General features: G+C 50.7%; 1 protein-coding gene across 1 annotated transcript in view; it reads left to right on the forward strand.

The window, feature by feature from the left end:
• The first annotated feature begins 949 nt into the window (after positions 1-949).
• The window catches only part of SNAP25 (synaptosome associated protein 25), a 93,597-nt gene continuing 80,804 nt past the window's right edge, over positions 950-13,742 (forward strand). Inside the window, exon 1 of the mRNA XM_048501146.1 lies at positions 950-1,108. The gene's annotated coding sequence lies outside the window, so the exon portion shown is untranslated. The remainder of the gene's footprint in view (positions 1,109-13,742) is intronic.

Raw genomic sequence — 13,742 nt, forward strand, 5'->3', positions numbered from 1 at the left:
TCATCATGGCTCTTTTATACTTAAAAAGACAAGGAGGGTTATTGCTCCATGTTTAAAATTTTCTCTGAAATTCTGTCCTGATGATCGACCTTTGTCATGGCACTGAAGACAGCAAGAACGGATCTTACGTTTTTCTTGGCTTTAAGAAACAGGCAGGCACAGTTTGGTTTAAACTTTTAAAAGAAGCAATGGAGGGGGTGGAAGGGGAAAGATGGAGGAGGTCAGTTCTAGCCGGTCTTGTAGCTGCTCTTAACCATCATCTAATAACATTAACTGTCGAGATAAACAATTATATGGCAATAGTGCATCAACCAGTGCAGCATAAATTTTTGACTGCATTCTCCGTGCTTCGGGGTGGGATCCATAACAGTCTGATCCACAGGGAAATCCTATGCAGAGTTAGACCTTTATAAGCCAATTGGAAGTCCATGGGTTTAGAAAGGTGTACCTCTATTTAGGATTGCACTGATAGAGCCCCCTGGAAGAGGAAGAGATAACAAGACAGGCAAAGAGTCAGGAAGAAGCCCTCCCTTAAAAATAGCAGCCCACACTGACGGGCCTTATATGGAGTACTGAAGACTTTAGAGGGAAATCCTTTTTGGCCAACCCCTTTGGCGAAAACAAATCACTGCCGCATTATTGCTCCGTCTGTCCTTTAAACCAAGCTCTGCATAGCAAACTCTCTAAAGGTAAATAAACATTACATGGACTATTCTACGCCCTAAAGACCACATCCTTTCCAGTCCTCGTAAAGTGTGTCCTTTTTCATTGCTCTCGCTCCCTCTGAATAGCTGGCAAAATGCAAGGGATTGCGGTACAGTGCAGCAACAGCAGCTTCTGATGAGTCAAGCTCCCACAGACGCCAGCCTGCCTCTCCCTCCGCCCTCCTTCGCCTCTCCTCCCCCATCCGCCCCTCAATAGATGTCTATTAAAAGCTGCTGACGTTGGCAGCGACGGCCATCTTTGATGAGGGCACAGCTCCCATTCCATTGAAGAAGGAGACTCGGGGAGGTCAGGAACAGCTGTTCTTACCTCCCAGCCGCAGCAGCAAACCTCCCTCTCTCAACCCTCCGCAGAGGCGACCGGAGAGAACTCCTCAAGAGCCAAGGTAAGGGAAAGCCCAAAGCCAAAGCCGGCTGCCTTCTTTCGCAATTTCTCTTTTCTGCTCCCAGACCCGCTGGGGGGGAAAGCGAGATGGCAGTCCGGCGAGAAGGAAACTAATCTCCAGGTTGTTGTTGCTGATTGAGCCATTGCAGAGGGGGAGAGCAAAAGGAAGGGAACGGCTGTATCTCCGCCTCCCCGTTTGGTTGCTTCAGCGTTGTGGTGCGTTTTGCAGTGCCGGTGCGTTGCTGCGTGTGTGTTGTGTGCGCGGGGGTAAACAAGGCTGTGGTTGGTTTGTTGTCGTCGGGCTGCCTGGGATCGGCTTCCTTTTGGTGCATGGCCGTACTCTGCGGGGGGAGAAGAAGGTGGGGGGGGGGAGCGCCCGGAGGACCCCGCACATCGGGCCGGGGCTACCGGAGTCGGCTCAGCACCTTGAACAGCGCCCCCCAATCGTCCCGGGCTGCGGTGGCCGGTTCAGCACTCTGGACAGCGTCTCGCTCAGGTCGGCGGAGCAGCCAGCTCTGCCGCAGCGGCGGGCTTCGGTTCAGCACCTCGGACAGCGGCGCCTCCGGCTGCGGACCAGCTTCCCCCACTGTGTGTGTTTGTGTATGTGTGTGTGTGTGTTTGTGTGTGTTTGTGTGTGTGACAGAGCCCGCAGGAAATAGGGCCAGAGGCGCTCTCTCTCTCTCTCTCTCTGTGTGTGTGTGTGTGTGTGTGTTTGTGAGAGAGAGAGAGAGAGAGAGAGAGAGAGAGCCCGCAGGAAATAGGGGCTGGGAGGGGTGTGTGTGTGTGTCGCAGAGACAAGCACACGCAACTCCTTTCCCGTGTGAATAGGGATCTCGGGCCAGCTCCCTCTTGGGCTCTCTGTCGTCAGCAACGAGGCTTTTCTCCTCGCCGCGGTCTGTTTACCCGGGTGTTTCTGATGCTCCACGGGAACTGCGTTCTCCTCGCCTCCGTATTGCAGTCCTAGGAAGTCAAATCCCCCCCCCCTCCACACACACACCCAGCTCAGCCTATGATTCTGCCAGTCTTTTGGGAAGCTGATTAATCAACAAGGGGGGGGGGGGTAAAGGGGGCGGGAGACGGTTAGGAGGGATTATAGGTGCTCGTTTTAAAGATGGCCTTTGGGACGCGACCGTTTGGCTTTCTTGCCCGGCGTTTCAAGGAAAGGCTGGAGTTGTTTGGCTCGCGATGTTTCTGCGGCTGGGATCCGTCCAGGTGGCTGGCGGCTTCTCCAGCCGTCTCGTGTGAACCGGTTGACACGGGAGCAGGCGGCGGCCCGACGAAGCGAAGGACCGGGGAGGGGGGTTCTGCGGGGTAGGAGAGAGGACGTTGGAGCTGTGCTTCTTCCTACCTTTCTCCCCCCCTCCCCAAAAGAGCACCTGGTCGGGATGGGGGGGGGGGGGGCAGCGTGGCGCGTTGCCTGTGCGGCAGAGCTGCCCGCTCTTATGTAACCCGCTTGGCTGGAACGTCTCGGCTACCTGCCTCCGCCGCGGCGGCTGCGCTCCCAAGGCTGGGAGCTGCCGACTGTGGGGGGGCTGCTTTGGACGGGGGACGGGTGGAGGGGGTCGAGGCAGCCCCCCACTGCCTCGCGGCTCTTGGCGTCCAATACGAAACAGGCTGCGCGCCAGAGCCCGGGAATACTCCCCAACCCCACAGCTGGCAAAGGGAGCCTGCGGCATTATTGGAGCTGGATGGATTTGAGGGGGGGGGGGGGATCTGCGTTTGGAAAAGGAAGCTCCGGGACTGAAAGAAAAGCTGGGAGGGGGATGACGAGGAGAAATTTCAAGCTAGTATCCCTGAAAGGGGGGGGGGGGGAGATCCCAAGAGGGGCCCATTCATGGCCGGAATCTGGAGAGAGACGCGTCAGCTGACGGATTAGAGGGCTCGGCCCCTCCCGCTCTTTTTGCCCCCCCCCCTCTAGCTCCGTCACGTCAATCGGGAGGGGGCCCCACCGAGGCTCCCTTGCCCAGCCAGGCTAGGCCTGCCCCCTCGGAAAGCCCTGCAAGGGTCTCTTCGAGCCGGGGTGGGGGGGGCTTCGTGTTCAGGGTCGCTGCTCGGCAGTGCTCCACGCAGCAAAACAAGCGCGGCCGCGTGGGTGGGTGTGCACGCGCGTGCGCGCGGGATTAGCTCGTCCCCGCTCACGAGGCGGCCGCCCCGCCCCCGGAGATCTTCTTTCCCCGGAGGGGCTTGAGAAGCCGAGCCGGGCTGGACTGGGCGTGACTCAGAGTCCGCGGCGCGGAAGCCGCTGCGGAATGCCAAAACCTCCGAGGAGCAACAACCTGGGCTATCTGGAGGACTCGGGTGGCCAACCTCCCGGCGGGAGTTGGAGATCTCCCGGAATTCCAGCGAGCTCCAGTGAACAGAAATCCCTTCCCCTGGAGCAAATGGCTGTTTGTATGGCATTAGACTTCCCCTCCCCTGGCTCCACCCCTCGATCTCCAGGAATTTCCCAGTGGGGCAGGAGCCCCCCCTCCCCAGCCTCATGAAGAAGAGCCTGGATTTATACCCCTTTAAGAAGTCTCAAAGCAGCTTCCAATTGCCTTCCCTTCCTCTCCCCACGACACACATCTTGTGGGGCTGAGAGAGTTCTGAGAGAACTGTAGCTGGCCAAAGGTCACCCAGCAGGCTTCCTGTGGAGGAGCAGGGAAACAAACCTGGTTCTCCAGATGAGAGTCCACCCCTCTTAACCACCACACCGTGCTGATTTCGGCTGCTTACCAAGTGATCGTCAACTGGGCACGTGCAAAAACCCAAAAGCCGAAGAACGCCTTTTAAAACCAGTCCGCCAGGCGAAAGAGTTGAGGTTCTCCAGCTTCCTTCCTTTCATCCAGCTGGTGAAGAGTTCTGGAGAATCTCAAGACTTGCAGGCTGGGTTGTGTCATTCTAATTGGTTCCAACGGAAAGATATGATGTGGTTTTTGTTTTCTGAATTTTGCCCGGGGCTGGCATGATAGTCTCCTTTATTTTTTTAAAGCAATGCGCAGGATGTATTGTTGAACGCTGGATCAGAATCACTAGGGCAGCCAGGATCACTAGGGCAGCAGTGGCAAACCTATGGCACGGGTGCCAGAGGTGGCACTCGGAGCCCTTTCTGTGGGCACATGTGCACAGAGTTCATCATGTGTGTGTGGGGAGGAATCACCCACACACACACATCTATTATTATTATTATTATTATTATTATTATTATTATTATTATTATTATTATTATTATTATTATTATTATTATTATTATTATTAATTCGATTTGATAAACCACCCTACCCCCGAAGGGCTCAGGGCGGTGTACAACAAAACAGCCACAAACATTATTATTAGGCTAGCCTGGGCACAATCCTTTACCTGAGAGTAAGCACGGTTGCTGGCAATGGGGCTTGCTTCTGAGTAAACCCTCCTAGGGTTGTGATTCACCCATTTGAAGCGTTGCACGGTTGCTTTGCCAAGCTTACTCCCGAGTGGCGTGCGCCTCGGAGCCAACTGGTTTTCTAAACCAAAAACTCAATATTCACGTTAAATTGCCACGTTGGCACTCTGCGATAAATAAGTGGGTTTTGGGTTGCAATTTGGGCACTCGGTCTCGAAAAGGTTCACCATCACTGCACTAGGGGGTTGTGTGGTTTCCAGGCTGCACGGCCTCTGAAGATGCCAGCCACAGAGGCAGGCGAAACGTCAGGAGGAAATGCTACCAGAACCCGACCATACAGCCCAGAAACCACACAGCACCCCCAATGCGCAGGACACCTGCCCAGTGAGTCACCGCAACTGGCACAAGCACATTTGGGGAGAATGCTTCCGGGCCCAATTCTGAGCCCACCTTCAGGCTCCTAGAAACCTCTAGGAGCAGCAGTGGCGTAGGAGGTTAAGAGCTCATGTATCTAATCTGGAGGAACCGGGTTTGATTCCCAGCTCTGCCGCCTGAGCTGTGGAGGCTTATCTGGGGAATTCAGATTAGCCTGTACACTCCCACACACGCCAGCTGGGTGACCTTGGGCTAGTCACAGCTTCTCAGAGCTCACTCAACCCCACCCACCTCACAGGGTGTTTGTTGTGAGGGGGGAAGGGCAAGGAGATTGTCAGCCCCTTTGAGTCTCCTGCAGGAGAGAAAGGGGGGCTATAAATCCAAACTCTTCTTCTTCTTCTTTGGGAAAATGGACCCCAAATGACTGCATCAGTTGTTGTTCCCGCAAGCCAAACAGCCAACCTTAGCTGCAAAAGGCCAGGGGAGAAACAGCGAACACTTGAAAAAAAATCTTTCTGCCACTGCAGAATTCCACAATGATCCGTCTGCTTGCCAAGAATTGCAGGAGGTGGAAATTGGATGAAACAGAAGCGTAAATCAGCCAGCAGCTTGTTCCAAGAGTGCAGTAACTGGGATGACTCAGGGATCTCAGTTCCAAAGGACTTGCTGGCAAGGGGGGCGGGGGTTGGGACAGGGGAAGCCAATCTAGAATTCCAGGATTCTTGGTCCATGGAAGCATCGCTTTGGCCCAACGGAAGCTGCGAGGTCGCTGATTTGTTAAGCGACGAGAGCCGCTCTGCGGAGCTTGGATCCCAGATGGCTAGTCGGGGAGCAGCAGTGGCGGAGCGGTTAAGAGCAGGTGCACTCTAATCTGGAGAACCAGGTTTGATTCCCCGCTCTGCCACTTGAACTGCAGAGGCTTATCTGGGGAACCAGATTAGCTTGTGCACTCCAACACATGCCAGCTGGGTGAGCTTGGCCTAGCTAGCCACAGTTCTTCGGAGCTCTCTCAGCCCCACCCACCTCACAGGGTGTTTGTTTGGAGACGGGGGAAGGGAAAGGAGTTTATAAGCCCCTTTGAGTCTCCTTACAAGAAAGGGGGGATATAAACCCCCATACTCGTCTTCTCTTCTGTACCAGCATAATAGTATAGGTCTCTGGGAGTCCTCTGGTGAATATTGTTTCAGCATCAGCTTTCCTGAGTCAGGGCTCACTTCGTTGGATCCACAGGAGTGCCAGTTCATCAAACTGATTTCTCTACCCCCAGAAAGGGTGTCTGTATGAACAGGGCCTGCCTTAGGAGCTGCAGGGCTCCATTGGGAACATCTTTGGTGATGCCACCCCCTCCCCCCCCCCAGGTCTGTAGAACCACAGAGATGTAAATAAAGTCTAGTCTAGACTTTATATCTTTTCTATGGTAGAATGGAAACCAATCAAAATGTGCGCTTCAAAGTGCATGCGAGTTAATGGACCAGACTGGGTAGATTTCATGTCTGTCGCCAGAAATTTTCCCCCAAAAGCAGTTTTAACCCATCTTAAATGTAACACTAAGTTTACGAAAGTTTTCAGGTACGAAAATGCACTGAAACTATCAAGATCACTTGGGACTGGACCCAGCTGACCGTTTTGCATGCGAAAGTGTCGATCCTTCTGTAGACGTATCATTTAATTTAAGTACAGTAAAAAAAATGCAACATATAAATAGTATAAACAAAAACTACTGACTTTTTAAAAAATTCGGAAGAAAATTACCATCACTGCTGTCCTCTGTAAAACCTGCAATGTGGTGTTAAGTATATGTTGCAATGTGTTGTTGTGTGTACTTGTCAAGACTAAAGTAGAGTATCCTGGTGTAGGATCCCCCTGGCTGTGGGGCTCAACTGGGCACAATTGGTCCAATTGGCTAAAAGTCAGTCCTGTGTGCGGAGGGGCATTACAGAGACAAGCTAGTTCAAAAGACGATCCGGTCCACAGAGTAATCAGTTTTTATCTGTGTATTAGAAGAAGAAGAAGAGTTTGGATTTATATCCCCCTTTCTCTCCTGCAGGAGACTCAAAGGGGCTTACAATCTCCTTGCCCTTCCCCCCTCACAACAAACACCCTGTGAGGTAGGTGGGGCTGAGAGAGCTCCGAGAAGCTGTGACTAGCCCAAGGTCACCCAGCTGGCGTGTGTGGGAGTGTACAGGCTAATCTGAATTCCCCCGATAAGCCTCCACAACTCAGGCGGCAGAGCTGGGAATCAAACCCGGTTCCTCCAGATTAGATACATGAGCTCTTAACCTCCTACGCCACTGCTGCTCCTATTACATGAATTAGCTTGATAAATATCTGACACACCCAATGAAGTGAACTCAGACCTATGAAAACTTATGGTGGAATAAATTTTGTCCTTTTTTAAGGTATTATTTCTTTACTCTACTGGGCCGCCGTCTCTAGTTAGCCCAATCTCTCTAATGGCAGGTAGCAGAAAGGTGCTTCTGAGCTCTGTGGGTCTGTGTTCTCTTTCCTGAGCAAGCCTTGACCAACATGAGAGTCCTGAGACACAGATGTGTTTCCGCGCTCCTACATTCCTGCTGGGTGACCTTGGGTTAGTCCCAGTTCTTCGGAACTCTCTCAGACCCGCCTACCTCACAAGGTGTCTGTTGTGGGGAGAGGAAGGGAAAGGAGCTTGTAAGCCACATTGAGTCTCCTTACAGGAGAGAAAGGTGGGGTATAAATCCAAATTCTTCTTCTCTCCATACCTTAGGTCAGTACAGACTGGCAGTGACTCTTTCAAATTATAGACTCCTGATTTTTTAAAATGGAGATACCAGAGATGAAATCTGAGAATTGCTGCATTTAAAGCAGTCACTTCACTGTTGTGTTAAACCCCTCCCTTGAGCTGGGAGACTCTAATTTGGAGGACTGGGTTTGATGGTGGACTCTATCTGGTGAACTGGATTTGGTTCCTCGCTCCTACACATGAAGCCTGCTGGGTGACCTTGAGCCACTCACAGTTCCTCCAAACTCTCTCAGCCCCACCTACCTCACAAGGTGTCTGTTGTGGGGAGGGGAAGAGAAGGCGTTTTTGTAAGCTGCTTTGAGACTCCTTAAAGGAGAGGAAAGTGGGATGTTCTTTTTCAAATTCTTCTTCTCTTCTATTCATTTATTCAATTTACGAGACGCCCTTCCCCAAATGAGCTCGGGGCGTCTTACAGCATCAAATACAATAAAATTTCATTAAAGTTCCTAAATTTCAGTGGGACAGCACAGCAAAACCATTTAAGGAGGGGGTAATAAAAACACATCGAAAACCTCATTCATACTGGTCTAAAAAAGAAGGACTGGGAAAATGGGGGGAAAAGGAAAAACATGAAAGGGAAGGGAGGGGAGGGGAGGCCAAACTGATGGGATGTCACTGCTGCCATCAACTGGCAGAATAGCTCTGTCAAACAGGCTCTGCGGAACTCTGACAATCCCTGCAGGGCCCTGGTCTCATCTGACAGAGCATTCCACCAAGCTGGGGCCAGGGCCAAAAAGGCCCCGACCCAGGTTGACAACAGCTGGACTGCGTTTGGGCCTGGGATCCCCAGTAAGTTGTCTGCTGAATACAAAGCACATTGGGTAATATAACTGGGGAGCATACCTTGGCTGTCAGAAGAGTCCTTAACATCTTCACCAGACTTGGACTTTAGGGCTCCATTGACGGTTTAATGCCCTGCCTAAAAATACCACTAATGGTATAAAATGTTTTTTTGGGGAGGGGGGGTTATTTATTGAGCTGTTGCTCTGGCCTCGATTGTGGTCCTTCGTGTGAGTAGTCTTCATGGCTCGGCTGAATTTACCTTGAATTGGCAGAAGAGGGTTTGTGGTGGTGGTGGTTGTTATTTTTGCCTAACAACTTTCAAGTGCTAGGCTGTTTGCTTTCTAATTGAGTGGATAAATGCTCTAGCAGGAGTGTGATATCAGTTATAATATCTGGTCATATCTGCCCCTCAGTTCTCCTCCTCTAGAGATGAGCCACACGACCAGCAGATTTCAAATGTTACTGCTCTGGTTGCAGTGGCATAGTGGTTAAGAGCAGGTGCATTCTAATCTGGAGGAACTGGGTTTGATTCCCTGCTCTGCTGCTTGAGCTGTGGAGGCTCTGGGGAATTCAGATTAGCCTGTGCACTCTCACACACTCCAGCTGGGCTAGTCACAGTTCTTCTGAGCTCTCTCAGCCCCATTTACCTCTCAGGGTGTTTGTTGTGAGGGGGGAAGTGCAAGGAGATTGTAAGCCCCTTTGAGTCTCCGACAGGAGAGAAAGGGGGGATATAAATCCAAACTCTTCTTCTTCTTCTCTTGTGCAAAATTGTTTCCCGGTGTCTCTCACAGCGACATGTACAATATTGTATTCGCATTTATACATTTGCTTTATCTACAGATTTCTTTTCTCCCTCATGAGAACCCAAAGCAGGGTCCGTCATTCTCCTCTCCTCTGCTTTATCGTCACAATAGCCCTGTGAGGTAGGTGGGGCTGAAAGGGTGTGACCAGCCCAAGGTCACCCAGCAAGATTCCATAGCAGGAGTGGGAAATTCGAACCTGGGTCTGCCAGATTCTAGGCCAACATTCCAACCATTCCACCACACCGACATCAATCCTTGCTTCATGCACGGGGCAGAGTGGAGAAGGGCATTTGATGCATTTTTCAGAGTGGGATCAGGGAGCAGAAAGCGAGCAAAATGCTGCCGTTCCAACAGTTTTATTTATTTGTTGACTTTCGCACTGAGGCTCAAGTTGGATCATGCAATTAAAAACACTGCAGCGAGAGCCTTCTGTGCACCACCCGCCAAGCAATAGGACTGGATTACAAACGGTTAAATCGCACAGTAAACATTCTACTAAGATTGCTGCCACATTACAGCTGACTACAACGACCCTGTAGAGTTTTCAAGGCAAGAGGTGCTCAGAGGAGGAGGAGGAGGAGGAGGAGGTGGTGTTTAGATTTATATCCCAAATGCTCAGCAGACCTGTTGAGTTGAGTTTAAGGCCAGAGCGTAATGCCTTATGTTTAGGAGTTGGAATTGTATCAGGCTAACAGCTTGTACCAGAATGATGTGAGTGGCTGCATAAGACTTTTTAGTTGAAGGTACTGAATTCATCCCGGGTCAATACTACCACCTCCATTGGAGATTGACCACCAGCCAATTTGTTCACCTCACAACCGTGCGCAATTCATTGAATATGATGTTCTCATGGTAGAGACTTGTTGTGTATACATTGGTCCAGAGAATCTCTCTCCCTTTTTTTGTGCATAAGTGTATGTGGGGTTTCGAATCATTGTTGTTGTCCATTGTATGTATAGTTCAGGGGTCTTCAAACTATGGCCCTCCAGATGTTCATGGACTACAATTCCCATCAGCCCCTGCGAACATGGCCAAGTGGTAGGGCTCATGGGAATTGTAGTCTCTGAACATCTGGAGGGCCATAGTTTGAAGATCCCTGGTATAGTTTATATGTTCATTGATGTATTTTAAAATGTTTATATGAAAATGGAGTTTTTAATTCTGGATTAGAGCCAGACAGGGGATTTGCTGTTTATGACTGACTAGCCCAAGGTCACCCAGCAGGAATGTAGGAGTGTGGAAACACATCTGGTTCACCAGAGAAGCCTCTGCCACTCAAATGGAGGAGTGGGGAATCAAACCCAGTTCTCCAGATCAGAATCCACCTGCTCTTAACCACTACACCATGCTGACTCTCAGAGGTGGTTGCCCATTGGCTGCCTTTCCTTAACAAGCCTGGACTTCGTGGTTAGAACTTCATTCAAGTACTACCCAGCCCCAACCCTTCTTAGCTTCGTGATTGGGGACGCCTGCGCTGTCCAGGTGAGGGTAATCATTAAGGCATGATGCTGGCAGGGGATGATGGGAACTGTAGTCCATAACATCGGGAGGGCTGCGAGTTTGACACCTGTGCATTAAGGGCTGTGGGCTTACAGTGAAACTGCACGGTTTTCAAGGAAAGAGGCATCCAGAGACGGCATACCATGGTCTGCTACTGTTCAGCAACCCTGAACAACCTTGGCCGTCTCCCATCCAAATACTAACCAGGGCCGACCCTGCTTAGCTTCTGAGATTGAACCAGGTCAGGTTAGGTTCGGCCATCCAGATGAGAGCAGTGGTGCCTTCAGGGTAATAATCACCCTTTACATTCCGCACAGATACGGCTGCTCCGTTGCAAGGGTTTTTCTTCATTTTTGACAGCAGAAATAGAGAAATGCATTTGAGGTAGAACTGTTGCTCTTTGCCTCTGGGTTCTTCCAGTGGAATGGGAAGCCAGCGAAGGAAACAACAGGAGAGAAATTTTTTTTGCTATCAGCTTCTTTAGATTTGATACTCATTATTTGTCTTAGATATATATCCATAGAATCAGAACTTAACATTATCATTTTGGGGGGGAAGGCCTGCAAGTCACAGATAAGTTACGGTGAGCACAGGGCGATTTCAAAGCAGAGGTGGTTTTTCAGCACAGCGACTTGGGGCTTCCTCGTGGTCTCCGATCCAAATACTAACTAGGGTCAACCCTGCTGAGGGGTCTGAAGAGCTTGGGCTAGCCTGGCCCATCTAGGTCAGGGCAGAGGCATAGCAAGGGGGGAAGCGCCCGGTTTACTGGTGTGTCCTCCACCCCCATCCTGCCCCGAAATGCCCCCGCTCCCACTGGGTGGGATCCAAAAATTTTAGTAACAGGTTCCCATGGTGGTGGGATTCAAATTGTGGCGTAGTGCCAATGGGGCTGGGCAGGGCATGATGGGGGCATGGCTTGGCATTCTGGGGCGGGGCATTCCTGGGTGGGGTTGTGGCAAGGACACAGCTGCTGCGCCGGTCCTTGGGCAGGAAACGAATGCACGCAGGCGCAGGCTGCCAAGCACGCCGGTGCACCTGCTGCTAGACTGCTTCAAGTTCTGCGCGCTGCTGCTGAGAGGAGGGGCGTAACTAAGGCAAAAATCACGTGGCAAAATCACCCATTAGTAACCCCCTCTCGGCACACACAAATAATTAGTAACCTACTCTCAGGAACCTGTGAGAACCTGCTGGATCCCACCTCTGGTCCCACCCCGGAACACCCCTGCCATGCCCCCACAGGGGTGCACGCCCAGTGCATTCCCTCCCGTCCCCTTGGAGCTACGCCTCTGGGTCAGGGCTCACTATGCAATACAATACTACAATACAGATGAGAAACAACAGAACAAGACTGGATTACGAAGTGCAGTCTTGCACAAGGTTATAATCTTCTAAACCGTCGGCTTAAACGGTTTTCGAAGGGTGCCCCTCTTCTTGGGGTTGAGCGATATGATTTGCAGTCCCAGGTGGAGTTGCTCCAATGGAAACCCATTGCTTTTCAATGAGCTGGAGAGGCAGTGTGGTGCAGTGGTTAGAGTTAGAGGCTCAGACTAGGATCCAGAAGACCCAGTTTCTGGGACTGAGAGAGTTCTGAGAGAACTGTTACTAGTCCAAGATCACCCAGCAGGCTTCAGGTGGAGCAGCAGGGAGACAAAGCCACTTCACTAGATTAGAGTCTGGCGCTCGAGTGGAGGGGTGGGGAATCACACCCGGTTCTCCAGATTAGAGTCCGCCCCTTTAAACCAGTATACCACGCTGGATCTCTAAAAGGGCGTGATCACCATAGCTTTCTAGCATTCCTTCTTTGGGCATGATAGACACAGTATCACACCTTCCCCAGCGGCTGATTTCTAATCTGAGGGAAAAGAAAGAGCAGGAGGCCTTTTGCAACAAATGTCCTGCTATTCCTCGGGATGATAACTCTGATGTCGTCAGCCAAAGTGAATTCATGCTGGCGTTACAGCAGGGTAACGGGTTCAAAATATTTAAGCCAAAAAGCTTAAGCCAACAAAGGAATAAAATCAGATAAACATTTTATTCACGCCAACAGACGGGCAAGACAGCATCAGGGGAACCACGCAAAATGACTGCTGTCTCTTACTTTTCTAGGTTACATCAGAATAGCAGTAAAAAGAATACGCCCCAAAGTTCATCAATCAATCAATCAATCATGAAGAAAGGTGGAGATTTTCCCTTTCCCCAAAACATTTGGAGTTGTCCAAGACCCTTATTGGAAGATGTCAGCACCTGGTTCTTTGACGCAAGATGAACTAGGGCCCTGTTTCTTTCTCATCTATATTGTCTTTTGTTGCCCTTCTCCTTAGACAAAGCGCCTAAACATTTTCATGTTTCTCTCTTCTGTCACTTAGAAGAAGGGCAAATCCAAGGTATCTGTCTGGGAGCAGTAAGACCTTAAAGACAGTTGAATTTGCACATTCTGTATAACTCTGAACAAGGGGCATTCTGCTGGGCTATCAAGCTTGCCTAGTAGCAGGAAAAGGATAGATTTTTCAAGCTTGCATTTTTCTTTGTTCAGCTGCATCATGGTTGCCAACTACCCATTACAGAAAAGAAAGTAATGGGGGGCAAAAAGAAAACCTTTGCTTTTTCAGGGTATATTCCTCTTATGCCTTCTGCGCCTACACTGGCAGCCGCCACTGAAGGCACTGACCCTTTTCTGTTGGCAACATGCCCAATCACGTGTGCGTCCTTTCCCCCCTCCCACTGTAAAGAGCCTGTGTTCAAAAGGGCCCGGCCAGATCTCAGCTGTAGACGGTTACAGCCCCACATGAATGGCACAGCACAGAAATGTGTTGACTTGCGCCCATCGGGTATCTGGTTCATCTCGGCACATGACTGACGTCGCATCCACACGCACGGATGCTTTAGTCACACGGAAACGACTCCTACGGATTGTTGACATATCAGAGGGCACATTTTCCCCATGACTGCTGTTCTAATCAGTTTCCTTCAAGGCGCGATAGCGATGTACGTGATGAGCCAATGAGAGTCAGACCAATGACCTATCACTTGA

The sequence above is a fragment of the Sphaerodactylus townsendi genome, linkage group LG01, assembly GCF_021028975.2.
Source record: "Sphaerodactylus townsendi isolate TG3544 linkage group LG01, MPM_Stown_v2.3, whole genome shotgun sequence".
NCBI classification, from domain to species: domain Eukaryota; kingdom Metazoa; phylum Chordata; class Lepidosauria; order Squamata; family Sphaerodactylidae; genus Sphaerodactylus; species Sphaerodactylus townsendi.